Source organism: Cololabis saira, chromosome 8 (genome assembly GCF_033807715.1).
Source record: "Cololabis saira isolate AMF1-May2022 chromosome 8, fColSai1.1, whole genome shotgun sequence".
Taxonomy (NCBI): Eukaryota; Metazoa; Chordata; class Actinopteri; order Beloniformes; family Belonidae; genus Cololabis; species Cololabis saira.
This window is the reverse complement of record NC_084594.1, coordinates 6,721,041-6,727,530: the sequence shown is the minus strand read 5'-3', so window position 1 is coordinate 6,727,530 and position 6,490 is coordinate 6,721,041.

The window sequence follows — 6,490 nt, the reverse complement described above, 5'->3', positions numbered from 1 at the left end:
GAAACCAGCCGGGTTGTCGGCCACAGCTCATCAGTGGCACGATATCACCGCAAGCCGCCTCGCATGCATGGACATTGAGCAACACAGATGCTCTTCGGCTCACAAAACAATGACAATAGGTCACTCAAGAGAATGAAGCGAAGAAGTAGAGGCACCCGGTACGTTTACATGCACAGAAAGTCGAATTGTTGCCTAAATCCAACGGATATTAAAGTTTTAAAAGCCATGTTTACACCTTAGCCGGGCCGAAACTGAAGCTCTTCAGATCGAGCTGTTAGAGCTAATAGAGATAATGCGTCCTAATCCGAGTTATTCAAGTTTTTACCTCTACATTGATCCAGTTCGGTCCCAATAAGTGTCTTCATTATCTTCCCGCATGCACAAAGCTTTAGGGCCAATCCCAATACACCCCCTACTTTCTACCACTAGCCCTAAAAATGAGTAAGGCCCTTGTAATGTTCCCTAGGGATTGGGACACCACTTGCTACGTCACTGCGTGGTTTACGTTCGGGTACGTAAGCGACTGTGTAGTTACGTTTGCACATACGTCACACCATATCAGGAAGCCCAGAGCTAAAAGCTGTTTTAATTTCCACTGTAGCGCTGTTAATATGCCCCTTTATTAAGTTTTTATATTTTTTCAGGCGTAAAAGTAACCGTTAAAATCCCCAACCTGGGCTCAGTTTAATCAAATAACGCCTGTTAAGAAATTTGATCCGATGTTTTCAGGGAATGAGAAGAGCCGCCGGCTCGGGAGCTGATTTATGGTTCCGAGTTAAACCGACGCAGAGCCTACGGCAGGGGTCGGCAACCCAAAATGTTGAAAGAGCCATATTGGACCAAATACACAAAAAACAAATATGTCTGGAGCCGCAAAAAATGAAAAGTCTAATGCTGAAGTACAATCTCGAGAAAAGTCGAAATGTTGAGAAAAAAGTCAAAATGTCGAGAAAAAAAGTCAAAATTTCGAGAAAAAAAAGTCAAAATTTCGAGAAAAAAAGTCAAAATTTCGAGAAAAAAAGTCAAAATTACGAGAAAAAAGTCAAAAGATCGAGATTAAAAAGGAAAGGAAAAAGTAAGAAAAAAGGAAAAATGAAGAAAAATAAAAAAAGAGAAAAAAAATTAAAAAAGGGAAAAAAAAGAAGAAAAAAAGGGAAAAAAAAGGTCAAACATTTTTGAAAAATCTCCAGGAGCCACTAGGGTGGCGCTAAAGAGCAGCATGCGGCTCTAGAGCCGCGGGTTGCCGACCTCTGGTCTACGGCGTACGCAGCGCGTCGCCGCGTAACCTACGCCGTAGGCTCTGCGTTGGTGTAACGCAGAACCATAAATCAGCCTTTATTCTGGCAAGATCTGAAAAAACGAGCAAGCGAGTGATTATGTACATTCACTGAGTGAATATTATGAAAGTAAAATATATATTTCTCGCTAGAAATGTAATCAAAACGCATTTTTATGCTAACTCAAAAAATTTATTTTATTCACTAAAAAATAAGAAATGTCCGCCATGTTTTTTCATTTTATTCAGTCTGAAAATGACGACGAAAAGCATTCTGGGAAATTTTTCTAGCCCTACGTCGCGAAGTCAGTATCTGAAATCTCTCGCTCTGAAGGGCTAGATTCATATCCACTAGCCCTCGTTTTGGCCACTTGCCCTAGATGCAAAGAGTAAATGGGACACCACTACCCTCACAGGAACGTGCAAAATGTAGTGGTAGTGCTGAAAAGTAGGGCTAGTGGGGGGATTGGGACTGGGCCTTAGTCATGAATCTACACAGGATTTTCTGCTTTCATCCTCAGTGACTTGAGGCTCTTACTCTTCTCCAGGAGGATCACAGTTGTTTTTTTTTCACTGCAGATCTTGAACACGTTTTTACATCTTATGTTCTGGTGGAAAACTTGAAGTGACGATGCAGAAGATGAAGTAAACTACTCAATGGATTAAAAAAAACTAAAACCATGAATGATAAGAGAGCTGAGAGAACTATTTGCACACACCCGACCAACACTTCTCCATTTCGTCTGCCGGGAATCTGCTCATTCATGACACTGCAAGAGGTTGAACCGAAGGAAGAGGAAGAGGCCCGCCAGAACCCCAACTACCCCATTCTCTCTTCCTCTTTCTGCTTAATAATAGAAAGTATAGGATGTTCTGGACTCTGCATGTTGCAAGTGTTGCATGCAGACCACAGATTGAACGTGTCTCTCTTTGAAGACAAACGTCTGCCAAACACCAAGGGTGCTGGTGAGGAGGTGTGAAGACAAGGTGACAGAATCAGCAGGGGTCCTAGCTGCGCTTCCGTTTACAGTCGCACGTTGACTGATGTCACTCGGGTCTACAGTTCCGTTCATGCTGTTAAGTTGCCTTTAACTGATAGAATGTGCTGTTTTGCAAAAGTCCGACCAACAAGTGACCAAACTGCAGAAAGCGTTGAGGCCGGTTTTAGGGGGGGGGGCAGGGGTGAGCTGTGTCCACCCAAACGTGCGTCCTGCCCACCCGATCAAAGGTTATGGGGATCCTTTATGTTTTTATAATTTTATTTTTAATATCACAAAATATCTGTACCGTTTCTGATTGGGTCGGCACTGCGCATCATTTTTAGACACAACAATCAACGCATACCGCAAAAGTTGTGTCTCGGCGGAGGGACCTGACGTCCCAGCAAAATGAGCACAACAGAGTTCGGAACAGTTCGGAACAGCACACAGAGCACACACTAAAGGCTGATTTATGGTTCTGCTTTGAGTCAACGCAGAGCCTACGCCGTAGGGTACCGCGGCGTATCCTACGCCGTACAGTAGGCTCTGCATTGGTGTAACGCGGAACCATAAATCAGCCTTGAGGGAGAATGAGCCGCGTCGAAAACCCCCTACACATAACCTTAAAGCCTCCAGCAACAGATCCACCACGAATCAGGAGTTGTACATGCTCAAACACAGAAAATTAGAAAATACGTTTCAGTGTTTTTTGGTCTAAAAGAAAATAAAGTTTATAATCACTGCCTCGGGCTCCCGTCTGCTCGCTGTGCTGGTATCAAGAAAGAGAGCGACATCGCCGATTCGCCGACATGCATCGTTTCTTTAAGCCTATAAGCAAAAGCCTCCGAGCCGCCTCTTTCCATCCCGGCGAGGGTGAAGAGCGCCGGTGTGGGTGGCGGTGGCTGCCGTGCCGTGCAGGCTCTGGAGCCGCAAGCCTGACGCGGGACCTTTTAAATCCACGCAGAGCCTACACCGTAGGGTACGATTGATTGATAAAAAAATAAATAAAATCAATTAAGAAAAGAGCAAAAAACATAAAATAAATGCAGCCTCAACAGGGCACAAGCCAGTGTCCTATTAGTGCTGGTCCCAAGCCCAGATAAATGCAGAGGGGAGTGTCAGAAAGGGTAATTGGATTAACATACTGTTGGTCAAAGAAGGAGAAGGTAGATGAACTGATATGATGATAGCATAGTTTTCTATGCATTTCGGGGGTTGACCCCCCAAAGTTTTTTCGCCGCAGGCAGCGTCGCCCACCCTACATTTCAGTTTGCCCACCTTAGTGGGCCTCACTAAATCCGGCCCTGGAAAGCGTATAGATCCAGAATCCAGTCGGGACTTTAAAGGGCTGGATTAGGAAATTAATATTTGTGAATTTGGGATCTTTTCCTAAGTTTATCAGCTGGTTTCATACTTGACATTTGAGCAAATGATCTATAGTGGCAACAGATGAGGTACAGGTCTGTTGACGACATATTAATTTGAATCAGGTGAAGCAGGGAAATATCTAAAACACGCTGGACCTTAGACCCTCAAGGACCATCAAAGTATCTTTGTTATCCACAAAGCACATTTACTACATTCATACACCAATAAACGATGCACACAATAACTATTAAATAAATTAAGCTGATTGCAGCATTCACCCACAACAAACATGTGACTGAACCTAAAATATGAGAGTAAACTGAACGCAATTCTTCGTGCTTTCATGTTCTCTTTGTTGTCCTCTTCAGGCCTGATGAGGCCTTGGACCTTTTTGTGATCACTAGTTCCTTTAGAAATCAGACTTTCAGTCCCTTGGATGGAAACCAAAAGAACCAGAGTGGACCTGGAGAACTTTATGTTGACAATTAGACGGAACCGTCTCCCGCTGAAAACATGGGACACAAGACAACCTCAGAAAGTACTGAAAATAAGGCCCAAAAAAGGAAACTCACTTTTTTTATTTATTGTAGAAAGTATGAACCTAGTTTGTCTTCTCGTTGAATTCATTTTATTTGTATAGGTTTCCAAGATAAAGGTAAAGATTTTGTGAACACTTGAATGGTATTTTAGCAGTAAGGATACCATGCAAAGTGCTTTAGTTGTTATTTTGTATTTAACTTCATAATTCTCCACAGATTCCTTAGTTAGGACATGACAGGACTGCCAGTTCGGTCACCGTCACCTCCTGATCTTCAGCCACGTCTTTGTCATGTGGGGAGAATGGAGGTTTTTAATTGTCTTGTTCAACATTACATGGACATCCTAGAAGATGCAGGGCCGGCACCAGGATTTTGGTGGCCCGAAACAAGATTGTGTGGAAACACCAAATCACACATGTTGCTCTTACAGCTGAATGAAGAAGCAGGTGGACAAATTAATTATCAAACAATCTCTTAAGAAGAAATTATTTGAATTACATTCAGTAGACGCTTTTATCCAAATCAACCTCAGTAAGGAAAATAGCTTTTAGCCGTCCTAAAGTAGCATCTTTTTGTTTTATTAATCTTTTTTATTTATTTTTGTTATTTTGTATCTTTTTTTTATTAGTACATATTTATATTTTATTTACCTTACTTTTATTTTCTCTGCACTTTATTTTAAATAAGGACCAGCACCTTGGATAAAAAACCTGTAATTTTGTTGTGCCTACAGCTAGTATGAACAATGACAGTAAGGAATCTTGAATAATTTGCAATTTGTTTATAATTGCTGAAAAGGTGCCGAAAGAAAAAAGAATAGAAATGTGGGAGGTGTAAAACCAAAGTTAAAAACTTAGAACTACAAATAAAGTTTTGTTTTGTTGATTCTTCTTTTTTTGATGTCACAATTTTAAACGTCTTTATTTATCATGACAATAGGCCAGTGCAGTGCCTTTGAATAATTATTATAAATAATTACAATTAGATTGATAAAATAATAATGAATAATATTAATGATAACGATAATGATGATGATGATGATGATGATAACAATAGTAATTATAATGATAATAATGAATGAATGAATGAATGAATGAATGAAAGAATGTACTGGTCACCACCAAGCATGAACACTTAGGTCACAACCAAAGGGTCAGGGCTGAAACCTCGGCTTGTGAATGTCGCCCCCCTTCCTACATTTCAAAATGTTCTTTTGTCTGACATGTTTGGGACATTTTTCTTATATGAAATACACCAAATGAATAATAACTAACAACAACAAAGAGCATATGCACATATACATGCATACCTATCTGCTTATGACGTACCTACACATATATACATGTACATACATATAACAAGCACATTACAGATCCACATACATATATACACTACACATGCTTACACTTACATACATGCATGTATCTGTACACATATGTTAAAAAAGGATTACTTAAGTGTTTATCATAATAATACTCAATGTACCCATCCTTTTGTTTCTTTTATTTATAACATCATTCTATTACCCGGGAACAAGTCTGTACTTATCTATCATCATGTCTTTATACCTTCTTTTTTTTAAATTCAACACATTTTTCCTATATTTTAATTCTTCCGGTAATGCGTTCCATAACCTCACGCCACAGACAGAAATGCACCTACTTTTCACAACTGTATTACAGATGGGTTGTTTCCAGGTGAATTGCCCCCCCTCTCTCTCTGAACATGGTTTGTATGTTGGGAGGAAGTAGATTTTTTTCTGGCTTTAAACATAAGCAAAGCTGTTTTCTGATCCACCAGGTCCATGAATTTGAGTGTTTTTGACTTGATGAATAATGAATTGGTGTGATCATAAAAGCCAACATTATTCATGATTCGTATAGCTCTTTTCTGTATTGTTATAATAATAATGATGATAATAATATTTACAATAATATTAATAATGATAATAATAAAAGTAATGATGATGATGATGATGATGATGATGATGATGATGATGATGATGATAGGCTGATGTTTTAAATCAATGCAATCTTGATATTGAGCATATTTTTATACTATTTTTAAATGATTTATTGGTCATAGTTTTAAGGTGTAAGAGAGGTCTCTATGACACTAACCTGTGCATCAAAACATCCTTTTTTGGACAGAAACAAAACATTTGCAAAAGTTATTTGAATGCAATAAATAACTAAGGAATAAATAACTCAAATAGACCTTTCAATATCCATTTTTAAAGGAGCATGAGGCTCCTTTTAAGAAATGAGACTCTCTAGCGCCACCCTTCACCACGACGGCCGTCGGGGGTACTGCAGCCAACAGAGAAG